Raw genomic sequence first — 13,210 nt, 5'->3', positions numbered from 1 at the left:
ATGGTGCTAATATGATTCAGTTCCTCAATAAGTGGTTTCCATCATCACTAGGCATGCCTGAATCCCTCTCTTTTGGAATTGAGAGGGCTCATCTGTCCCTGGCAAATCCAGTTTAATCTCTGAGTTTATCTAACCCCGGGTCTATAATAGATTTCTTTCCTTGCAAGACAAGGACATAGTGCTGAAATCAGCTTGGACTAATTTGATGGGTGAAAAAGTTATTCATTTTGACAATGACTACACCTCTACTGTCATATCCAGAAGAAAGGAGTGTGTTCCCCTACCTTGAAAAAAGCCAATATTAAAGCTCAAATTCTTTTTCCTGCAAAAATAAAAATCACCTTGCCAGAAGGAGTGAAGATATTTGATTCCCTACAAGAAGCAGTATACTTTATCCAAAAGAAGAAAATACTGTCGGACATAGAAGAAATGGAATGGTCATCCCAGAGTTTGAAGAGACAGGCAACAAAAAATGGATTGTCTGTTAAGGAAGGAGCAAACAGAACTAAGAAACTAAAAGACAAATGAATAAATTCCTTCTAATTTTAAATGCTTTGTTTTATGAATCATAATATATTTGATTCTGGAAAGTCTCTATGCTGTAAGGTAATGCAAATCATTTTTATTATTAACTTTCTCTTTTCCTTTCTATATCTACTTCTAATAACATATAATACTAAGTATTTAAATAACATTCTCTCTGTCTCTGTCTTCTTTCTTCCTATTCTTTTTTGTTGCCAGTTTCCTTTTCTCTCTTTTCCCCATTATAAGTACTTTACATACTTTCCCTTTTGAACAACTACAAATGATGTATGTCTTCTAATTCTTCAGAAACAGTATAATTTGACTTAATATCAAAGTGCATTTTTTGGGTCTATATTCTTCAATGGAAGATTTCTAACTTCAAACACCATATGGCCGACACCATATGGCCGAAGTTAGAAAACTTTGAATACATAAAAAAAAAAAAAAAAACCCTAAACTAAGGGCTGTAGGCAGGGGGGGGGGGCAAGCCCCCCTGCACCCCCACACCCCTGCTCTTTAAATATAACAACTCTGAGGACCGCACTATAATGCGGTAAAGGGAAGACTTCCCTTTACTTCACTGTAGCGCAATCTCAGAGTTGGTATATTTAAAGAGTGGGGGATGTGGGGGGTGTAGGGGTGTTTGCCCCCCCTACTTTAACATCTTAGGTGATCTTTTTTTTTTTTCCCGTCTTCAAAGTTTCTAACTTTGACCATATGGTATTGGCCATATGGTATTCGAAGTTAATAATCTTTGATTAGATGATATATAACCCATTTTTTCTACTGGATTAGTGGTGGGGTAACAAGGTGTTTCTGATTAGTGTTTCTAACTAGATGTTTTATACTCTTTGTTTAGATACATTTAAATATTAATACAGTACATTAATGGTGTTTTCTAGATAAATATATGTTTTATATATATATATATATATATATATATATATATATATATATATATATATATATATATATATATATATATATATATATATATATATATATACACACACACACACACACACACACACACACACACACACACACACACACACACACATATACACTAGGTTCCCCTTTTTAACTGGTGGGTAAATGATTGGAATGTTATAACATGATTTCTGATTTGAGGCAGCTGTTGTTACGTCTAAATAGCTGTTTTTATATAAAAGGGTTAATTTTTTCATGATGTTGATGTTTTGTGAGGAAACTGGTGGTCTCTGTGACTGTTCTCATTGTGGAGATTCATAACATGCACTGACAAGGCAGCTTGAGTGTTTTTTTTTTTATTTGGTTTCTGTAAACTCTAAAAACCTTCAAAATCTGAATTTCCCACCAAAAATGCTTTTTTCTTCACTAGAGACATCTTCTGTTTTGCATGAGGCTACTTAGATACTTTTTAACAAGTGTATGAAGCTCCAGTTTGAGGAAACAACAGTGATAACATTATTTGACCTTTTGAACTTGTTAAATGGTTGTACTTAGAATTCTTTTCATTTGAAATGTTGTTATCCTTCACCAGATACTTTAAATGGTAAATAATTAGTTCTGATAAAAGTGTTTAACTCCTTTGAAAATGACTATGTTCTCTTATAGATCATACATTCTGCAGATTCATTGACACTATTAGTAACTAAATGACATCAAGTGAACTAGGAGCTGCATTAGAAAACTCATTATGCATATTAACATCAGACTTATGTTATATGACTAAATCTTTAGTAATTAAACAGAGGGTTGTTAGGCCCATCAACATAAATATCGTTTATATATATATATATATATATATATATATATATATATATATATATATATAATAGTTATGTTGTAATAAGTGTTATATATATTCAACAGATCCTTACATGAAAAATGTTAGATAGATGACTGATAAAATGCTTAAATCATCTGATGTTTCTTGAAATGTCTTGGAAATATTGACAATCTTCTTAACTTTCAGCTTCTAATGTTTATACATGCTTTGATCTGATGTGTATTTCTGACATATCTACTTATCAGAGGTGCTATTATTATATGTGACATATTCATATAGCTTCCGTTATATTGGACACTCTCATTTTAATGTATATTTCATTGACTCAGATTTCTTTAGTTGCTTTCATAATGCTTTTCTTTTTTGTTTTTATATACTGTATTCTAAGCAGAGATGGATAATTTGTGTCTTTTGGTATTGGAGAGGTGGTGGATGGATGGTTTAGTTAAGTTTTTAACTAAACCAGAAACTTCATGTTTTATGTATGCATTTGTAAATAGTTGTGGGTTTTTAAAAGTAGAGCTTAATACACGTTATGCATTCATTATAAGTAAGTTTTCAGTAGATTTCAAGTCAACACGGAAGAAAGGTCTTTCAGTTAGTAATAACATACACATTATAGTAAATGGCTTATAAATGTTTATCATTAAATATTAATGGTTTGAACAATAATGTCAAAAGAGCTGGTTTGCTTAAATATATCAAAATGCATAAAGCCCAGTTCATCTTTTTACAGGAAACCCATCTATTAAAAAAGTTCTATAAAAATACTCGTTCAATGGGTATACCATTCTGTCTGATTCATGTTTTAAGACTAAGAGAAGGTGCACTCTTATTCTATAGAAAAACACTTATACTATGCCAAGAATTATAGATACAATTTCAGATAAAGCTGGGATGCTAAGCATAGCTATTTTGGAAATCAATAGGAAGTATTATACTTTGATTAATACATACTGGATACCAAGACTGAGTACTAAATATGTTGACAAATATCGGGACCTGATTACTTTAAATGTAAAAGGGGAAATTATAGCAACAGGTGACTTTAACTGCCTATTATCAGGCAATGATACTTCTAAAAATGGTAAAATAAAATTAACATCTCAAGCCAAGAAGTTAAATGACTTTACAAACCAGGTGAACCTTAAAGATGTACATGGTCTAAGAGAACATTATTCTTTATTCCATAATCACTATTCATATCGGTTTGGTACACAAACATTGATAAGGTCTTTGTATCAAATAATATATACTCTAAAATAAGTGTTGTATCTATAATGATTTGTCCTTTTTTGGACCATAATGCTATAAACTTTACATTAACTATGCATACAGATGATTTAAGATTTCTACTGAGAATTCCTGCTTACATAACTAAGTTAAAAGACTTTAGGGAATGGAAAGTTTATATATATTGTAGAATAAACTCTTGGTACCTTAAAAAAATGAAAGAGTGGGACAAAGAACTTTTAGACTTACAAAAAACATAGACAAGATAAAAATGGATGCAAAACCAAATAACAAAGTAGCACATAATGAAATTACTAAGTTAAATCAAAAATACTTAAAAGTTCTGAGTCATAAGGTAGCCATAAATCTGGAAAAATTGAAATTACAATCTTGTGCTGTAAATCCCAAATATCTACATAAAATAGCAGTAAGATCCAAAAAAATAAACAATCAAAATCTTATTAATTAGATTAAATATAAAAGTGATGGTTCAGTTAAGAGTACATCTAACTTAATGGGCATATTAGAAATGTTCAAAAATGACTGTAAAGATATAAATAATAACACACCACTTTTAGAGACAGATAATGTAATAAATACTTTTATTCAAGAAAATAGAACTACTAAGGTGCCAATGCAACAAAATAACATATTAAATAAACAAATAACACTAACAAAAGTGAAAAGAGCAAATAAAAAATTTAAAAGATAATAAAGCTCCAGGACTGAATGGAATAATTCTTGAACTATATAAGATTTTTCCTGAATATATAATAAAATAATGATGAGTGCCTTTACTATGATTAAGCAAAAATGTATAACACCCCCATCATGGAAATACACAATTACCTCCCCCATATTAAAACAAGGTAAGGACCCCAAATCTTGTGATTCATATAGGCCAATTTCATTACTAAACACTGATTATAAAATTTTCATGACAATATTAGATAATAGGATAAAGAAAATATTACCTAATCTAATACATAATGATCAGGCAGGGTTCATTCTTCATAAAAAAGTGCAAGATAACATTATTAAATTATTATTATTAAGAGACATAGCATGTAAATGCAAAAAAACAACTATTATTAGCCTAGACATAGAAAAGGATTTTGATTCTATTAGTTGGTCTTATCTACAAAGAATACTGATTGGTTTTAAATTCTCCTCAGATTTTGTCAACTTATTAATGAAATTTTATAGTGAGGCACAAGCTTATGAGAAAATCGGATCATGTCTATACTCCCCACTAGAAATCCTCAAGGGAACTAGACAGGGTTGTCCTTTGTCACCATTATTGTTTGCCCTTTCAATGGAACTTTTTGCTGCATATATGAGAAGCAAGCAAAATATAAAAGGCTTTCCAATTAATAAGGACTATTGTCCTAAGATACAATTATTTGCTGATGATATGTTAACATTTGTGATATTGATGGTTCTTTGCATGATGTTATAAATACCTTAAGCAGGTTTGAAATAATTTCAGGGCTTAAATTTAATCATAATAAATTCAAAACATTTCCAATTAACAAAAATATCAACAAAAACCTAAGAGAGAATACCCTGTTTTATTGGGAGAATGATGTATTAGAATATTTTGGTGTCAGTATAAAGAGTACATGGAAAGAGTCTGTTAAACTAAACTACAATAATTTAATAACCACCATTAATGAACTAATCAAAAGATGGAATAAAATGTTCTTCACAATGGATGATAGGCTCTCTTTAATTAAAATGATAATGTTACCTAAAATTTTGTTTTATATACAGTCATTGATACTACCCCCTCCCAAAAACTTATTACAAAATTAGATTCCATGCTACTTAAATTTTTATGGTTCCCCTTAAAACCTAGGATTTCACATAAATGGCACATTGCAGCTTAGAACAGCAATGGGATAGCATTCCCTAGCTTAAATCTTTACTCCAAATCAGTTATAATTAATGTAATATTACATTGGATCACACCTACCTATATATCTGTCTAGAAAACAATACATGAGATTCATATAACTGATGTCAGAACTAAAGAAAATCAAGTTAAGGAATAATATGGAATAAGTAGAGTTCATTGGCTTTTATGTAAATTTTGTTTATTTAATAAGAAGTTTGATCATTTTTCTTATGGTATTAATCAAATATTTAATAACTTTAAAAATATAATTGATTGTAATTACAACATTAAACAATTTGTATTTCTTATATTCCCTATAGCATACTCGCCTGATTGCCTAGATTCTTTCAACATTAATGCAATGCAAAAATTAAAGGAAACTAACTTGACATTCTGGCATCAGTTTATTGAAAATAAGAATATTAAACCACTAAACTTTCTTTTAAGTAGTTTTGATAATAGTCAAGACGGTTGTTTATGCACTCATTATGGCAGTTTATAGAAAATAAAATGACAATATCAATCAGCCTAGAGACTGAATCTATACCTAGTTTGATTCCATTTTTATTAGGTATCTTGAAAAGAGAGATAATCAAAAATCAAGTATCTCACCTATCTATAAGACATTAAGAGAAGACACTCTAAAGTCTGACTCAGATTTTTGGAATTGCTATGTAAAGATTAATGGAGAACAAATATCTGATGAATCCAAAAAATTGTTATTGAATTCTACGTATGGTACCTCTTCTTCATTATATTGGATATTATATACATGGAAATTTATGAATAGGAGTTTCTATACTCCACATAAAATAAATCTTATACTCAAAAACAGTGAAAAGTAAATGTTATAAATGTGATGATTTACTAGAGGCCAACTGGGTTCACATGTTCATTGAATGTAGAAATATTGTTCAATACTGGAAAGACTTCAGATATTTTGTAAACGCTTTATGGTCTGATAACTGTCATATTTCTAACTCACTAATCCTATTCAATGTTCCTATACCTAATGTAATACCTAAATCTCAGATTCAGTTACTCTGGTCAATTCTTGCAATTGCCAGAAAAGTTATTACTTTGAACTGGAAAAGTAAACAAGATTTGATGTTTAATGATTTTATTAATTTAGCAAAAGTTGTTTGTAAGAAAGAACTGCAAACCATTTGTTATAGAAGTCATAACATTACTCATAAAAAATAGAATGGCAAAAATTGGGAAACCTTTTGAACAAATACTAATAACTTCTCATGGATAAAATGATTGTTTATCATGGATGAATGTAAATATTGTAAATAGTTTGTTATAGTTTTATTGTATTTATTATATGTACATTTATGTATGTTTATAATGACAACAAAATAAAAATGTTTTTGAAAAAAAAAACGAAAGACATGCCACCCTTAGCCAACATCTGATCAGTTATCAAGAAGGAACTGAGCAATAGATATTCAGCCTACAGCAACTGATAATATTCATGATGAAAAAACAACCATTCGTCCCAGTGGGAATCTCCACACATGGTGCACCCTTGGGAAGTTTCAGAACAGAATATGTAGAGGTTGTTTTAGTGGCATTTGATATACATGTAGCTTGAGAAAACTGGCATCAACTGAGTTGACCTATAGTCTGTCTTTGCATACATGGACTTTGAAACTGCTGATGCACACAAATAGCAGAAACTGAAACAGAGAATTTTAGCTATTGCTGCAACTTCACCCGAGAGCAGTCACTTAAATTTCACAGTATGGAGAGTGAAGTAAGGCTGCAAATGGGTGATTTAATGCATATTTTAAGAATGTGGCCAGATCCTCATATAAATAGTTTATGTAAAATTCTAGACATCATGTCTACAGACAAAGTTTAAAAGGGCATTCCCTAGCAGTTTAGGAAAATGGTGTCCCAGCATCACACTGAATATTATGAACAGTAGAGTCTGATCTTTGTCCCTACATTGCTACTTGTTAAATGTTCTATTGTGGTAGAAGTAAAAGAATTGCAAGTGGTCAGTTGGACTCCAGTGCAAGATTACATTACTTAGAGAGTGATATGTTCATAAGCATAACACAACTAGAAAACTGAAAAATGAAGTAATTGGTATAGAGGGGAACAAAAGGGAATACCCTATAACAGAAGAAGAAATGTAAACTCTCCTAAACAAAGTGATATGCCCAGTGGCTGTAGTGCTTAACTTAATACATGATGTGACATTTGGGCAAGACTTTTGCAATTCAAAGAAGTATGGAAGGTATGGAGGGAAAGGATTCAGCCAGATATATTGCCAAAATACATAACCGAGTAAAAAAAAAAAAACTAAGATTTGGCACTAGATAAAAGGGTTAGGTACTTCTGATACTGAGTCTTACCAAAACCTTCAGCTTTTAAAAGCCAGGGTAGAGCAAGAAAGAACTCAGAGTAAAGAATGCATTAAGGGAACTAGGAGTAGAAAGTAAGAAAAGGACAACTGAATCTCGCACTAAACAAAAACGGAAAGAGGCATTTAATACTAAAGAAAAAAAAGGAAAGCAGCATTTGAACAGAAGCTTAAATGGCTTCCTGCTACACAAAAGTAGTAAGCCAGTGAAAATTAGAAGCTGCACTCTAAGATTAAAAAAAGTAAGACAACCGTTTAAGTGAGTAATACTGAATGACTTCCAACAGGGTTGGGCATTTTTGCAAACTTCTTACTATGTTGAGGGACACAATCATCTCAAAGAATGTGAGGTAATGAGGCCATTCAACCCAGATCAGTTGTTTTAGGGCAACACAGTGATGTGTCCTATAAGGTAGACTTATTACAACTCTTGCCTCTTTATTTTAGCAGTGCTCAAGTTTGGATGTAAGTTTGGCCTGTAAATTTATGAAAATCAGAGAGCCATATACCAGGAATGGTAAGAGGAAGGTAGATGCCAAGTTATTTTTGGAGCTGTCTGTGAGGGAGTATTTGATTCTATAAAGTGTCCTAAGTTGCTGATCAGTCTTTTTGATGGGCTGATGTGCATTCAAGTTACGTTTCAAGTAGTCATCTATAATGATTCCTAATAGCTTTATTTGAGAGATGGTTTCTATTTTTGTGTTATTCAGGGGGGTAACAGTGAAGGCAGCCCTTTTCTGGTTGTGTCTTCTGGGAATGAATAGTAGTAGCTTTGTTTTTTTTTTGGAATTAATAGGAACTCAGTCATATTAAGAGAAGATTCAATGAAGGTAAAAGATTGCTGGGTTATATGTTGAAGATGGGACAGAGTCTTGGCAGAATATATGAGGGTCGAGTGTATTAGATTAAGGAGGCATGTTTTGATGCAGTATATAGGCTGTTAATGAAAATATTGAAAAGCAGAGGACCCCAAAGAGATCTTTGGGGTCCATGACAGGGACTGGAATTAAAGCTGAATGGACACTTTTCCATTTCACAGACTTTTGTGAGTCCAAGTAGCAGCTATTCCACCATTGTAGGGATGGGGGCAAGGGAGAGAGAAGATAGTTGTTGAAATGATGAGAGACTGTATCAAAGACTTTTGATTATTCAAAAAATAAAGCAGAATCCAGTCACTACTGCTTCTTTCTTTCTTTGTTAATAGTGCAGGCAAAGTTGAGATGAGCAATCATAGTACTGAGACCTTCAAAAAGGCCATGCTGAGTAGTGGTGAGAAGCTGATGGTCAAGGAGTTGCTGGTGAAGTTGTCTGTAGCACCATTTCCAAAGGATTTTTGGACAAATGCGACAGTATTGCAATTTTCCTAAACTCTGAGAAATCAGTAGAGTTCCCCCCTTATATAGTGGGAGAATGTATGATTTTTTCCCCAGAGTAACGGGCCATGGGTCTCAACAATGGATCTGTTTTATTAAGGTGGTCACAGGGCAGGCTATAGCTTCTGTAGCCAATGTGAGATACTGTGTGGGAAGGCTGTCTAAAACCAGCGCAGTGGGAATTAGTTTTTAGATTTTTTTTATAGAATAAATTGATACAGCTTGCAGGTGTGAGGGTAGCATAGTGGTTCTTCGCTTGTTGACAGGTATTTGAGTTAGTGGATGTTTTTTATTTTTATTAAACTGGTTGTACTATCAATGAAGTACGAGTTAATTTTTGATGCAATCTATGATGGGGTGCTATTAGGTGATGAAATGGGCTGATATTTCTTCACAGGGGATGTCAAATGCTTAATTGATGACCAAAAAAAACTGCATTGTTTTGATGGGTGTTCTGAATTATAGTACAGTACCATTTATTGTAGGCTCTAATTTTGGTCTTGGTAAGGTTATAGAGGTATTTGTAGACATGGAAGTTCTGTTCTGTTTTGTGATGGGACTGGGTTTTCCAAGCCTTGTCCCTAATATGAATGAGTTATTTAGTTGAATTGTTTAGACATGGGTTAGGATTGACTTTAAATCATTTTTCTTCTGAAAGGGGTCTGTTCATTAAGTGTGCTGAAAAACAGTATAAAGTTTTACAGTGGCATCACCAACTGGGAGTGTTTTCAGAATGTGCCAATTATAATGTTGTAATGTCGATGTAAAAGTATTTGAATTAAAACTTGATAGTTTGAATATCATGGTTGTAGCTATGAGGCTTAGGTGTATGGGTGTTTAGTCAGTTACCAAATGCTGATCAATGGTCACTGATATTATCTAGAAGGGACTCTGAGGATGAAAAATTTGGTGGCAGAAGTAAGCATTCTGTCTAATATAGAAGCTTTATTATCATATTTGTTATGTCTTATTTGGGTATCAATAAGTTAAGTAAAGTCATACAGGTTTATAGGGTTTTCAGGAATTTCTCAGTGGAAGCTTGACAATCAATATTTAGATAATTTGGAAATATGGTTTCATGGTGGATGGTTGTTGATACCTAATATAAGATCTCTTCAGCTGTAGTCCAGGAGGGATGTAGAGAGTGATTATGCATAGGTGTTTGTATTTATTAAATTTTTGTAATTTGACGAGAAGCTCAGCAAAGCTAAACTATGGGGTAGTATGTGGGTAGCATGTAACCTCTAGGGAGTTGGAGTACAGAGCAGCAACACCACCACCCTTTTTTATTCTATCAGTTCTGATTATATTATAGTCTAGTGGGCAACTATCTTTGTCTACTTTAATGTTTGTCTTTAAACAAGTTTCAGTGACTGCTAGTAAATATCAGCGGAGTGGAAGCTTACTCAAACATAGCATTCTGCTAGTTTATTGCAAATGCTGTGGATATTGATCCAGACTAGTTTCAGGCTAATACTATTAACAGCCGTTTATTGATATGCATGTTGGGATGAGCAGCCAGAGGTGTTAGTTGGTGTTTGCTCAGATGCTTGTATTTGCTTGCAGATTTGTTTGTACTGGATGATCAGTTTGTGTTTGATATCAGTTTAGATGGACCAGGATTAGGGTGAATGAAATCACATAGGTGTACTTTTAGTATAAAGATCAATGTTGCAGGGAACTTCTTGTTTTTAATCTACGTTTTAATTTGTTTTTTTAAAAGATAGAAGGTTAAAAGTTATTAAATAATATATAATGTGTTTATATGTAATTGTATTGTGTCCTTAAGATTTTGTGATATTTTAATTGATGAATTATATTAAGTATGTGATCAGTAGGATATGGGTCTACTTTTCTTTGTCAAAATTTCATTATTTCGAAAAAGAAAAGTAGAGGCTCACTTATGCGAAAGTGTGCTTAAATGAAAGTGCACTTTCGCGAATACCAGTTCAACGAACTGAAAAAAAATACAAAACAGGAAACAATGCAGCACCGAAGCACACTGCGGTGGGGAAAAGGGAATATACCTGTTTCCTCACTGTAGTGCAATCTTGGATTTAGTATATTTAAGTAGCGGGGGTGTGGGGGGCACAGCGCCCCACATGGGGGTTGCAGGGGGGCTTGACCCCCTGCAAAAACATATTTTATGGGGTTTTTTTTGTTTTTTAATGGTTCATTGAACCAGTATTCGCGAAAGTGCACTTTCGTTTAAATGCACTTTCACGTAAGTGGGCTTTTATTTTTGTTTTTCAAAATAATTAAATTTCGACAAAGAAAAGTAGATCCACACACACACACACACACACATATATATATATATATATATATATATATATATATATATATATATATATATATATATATATATATATATTTATATTTATAAAATTACTATGTTTTTTAATAAAGGTTTATTTCTTATGAAGTTTGTGTTAGACAAAAGTGGTCAATTGAACCTTTGCATGCTAAAATACTTATTTCATCCATGTGCATTTTTCTTGTATTATCATTTTTTAGTTTTCAATTTGGTTTTTAGGTAAGGTGAATGAACAGTTTAGATATTTAAGTCTGAAAAGATGAATGTGAGAGCTATTGTAGAGGTTTGGTGCTATACAGAGGGATGTACAGGTAGTGAAGTAGTTAGGAGGAATGTGACTAGGGGGTGACAGATGGTGTATATACAGTAGAGTATGGTAAAATACGAGATTACAAAGAAGGAGGAGAAGGAGGGGGGAAGCAGACATTATTAATTATGTGAGTGCCATATTATAGGGACATGGTAGTGTGCTACAAGTTAAAGTGAAGAAAGACTACAAATGGGAAGCGGAAAAAGGAAAGTTTGTTTTCCTAGGAGTTCAGGAAGCAAACTGTTGGTGTAGACAACAGAGGTGATATAGATAGCAGAATAAGTGTATTACAAAGGTGATTGCAGAATTGAAGATGGGTTTGTAGTTAAGTAGGCATAAATGGAAAAAAGTGATCAGGTTAGAGGTACTGAGTTGGATAGGAAAGTGTTGTTAATGGAGTAGATGTAGATATATGAGACTTGTAGGAGGGGAATTGTATGAAGATAGTAGCAAACAACGACCACAGTATCCAAAAAGTTCTTGGTGCCTTTTCGTTGTTTTTGATGAATTGTATGAAGATGTTGCTATAGGGAAGGTAGGAGTAGCTGATAGTTGCTATTGCTGATTTGTTGGTGATGTCTGTTATTTGCAAGGGCTAGAGGTAATTGGGTGGGTTTAATTTTATGAGAAAGAAACTGGATTGGGCAAAGTAATGTGCGAGTGGAGTTATAGACAGTATAAATGGATAGTAAGAGGGGCATGTAGAAATTGGGGGAATAGTAGGAGTGCGAAGTGAAGCCTAAAATAGTAAAGCTGAGTATAGCAGGATCAAAACAGAAAACACTGTAAGTATGATTTCAAATAAAATAATTAATGCAAGTCTTAACAGTTGGAAAGTTCTGTGGCTAAAAGTAAAAAAAAAGGAGAGTGAGGACAGAGATGGATGATGGTGTAGAGATAAAAGTCCAAAAGGATGAACATCGGAGTATGGGCGTGTGGGCAGAATGCATACAGCAAGCAGAGTGTTAAAATCAGGGCAAAAGGTAAAAGCAATAAATAGAAAGGTAAAGCCATTCACAAGTAAAGTTAATAAGAAGGGAGATGAAGTGAGATAATGACAGCATTGACCAGCAATAACAGAGCTAGGGCAGGGTAAAAGGTAAAAACAAGTATAGATAACTGAGCAACCATGTCTCAAGTGAAAACAATAGGCATATAACCATGTTTAGAAGGTAAAATCCAGTCAAATCGGGAGTTTGTAAGAACCCATCTGAAATATGATAACAGCAGAGAAAATAAGAAACAATTAGGAGATATTGTCACTGTTTAACTGTGAGAGAGACAAAAGTGGGATATACAGAGAGTTAGTGCACAAGCTAAAAGAGTCAGGTAAAAGAGCAAAGATCCTTTCTACTTAACATTGAGTTCTCAACAGAAAAACGAAACAGTACGATAGATCCTTACATAGCC

This window comes from Protopterus annectens, chromosome 2.part1 (assembly GCF_019279795.1).
Source record: "Protopterus annectens isolate FY-2018-M chromosome 2.part1, PAN1.0, whole genome shotgun sequence".
Classification (NCBI taxonomy): domain Eukaryota; kingdom Metazoa; phylum Chordata; order Ceratodontiformes; family Protopteridae; genus Protopterus; species Protopterus annectens.
Note: the sequence above shows the minus strand (reverse complement) of the source record.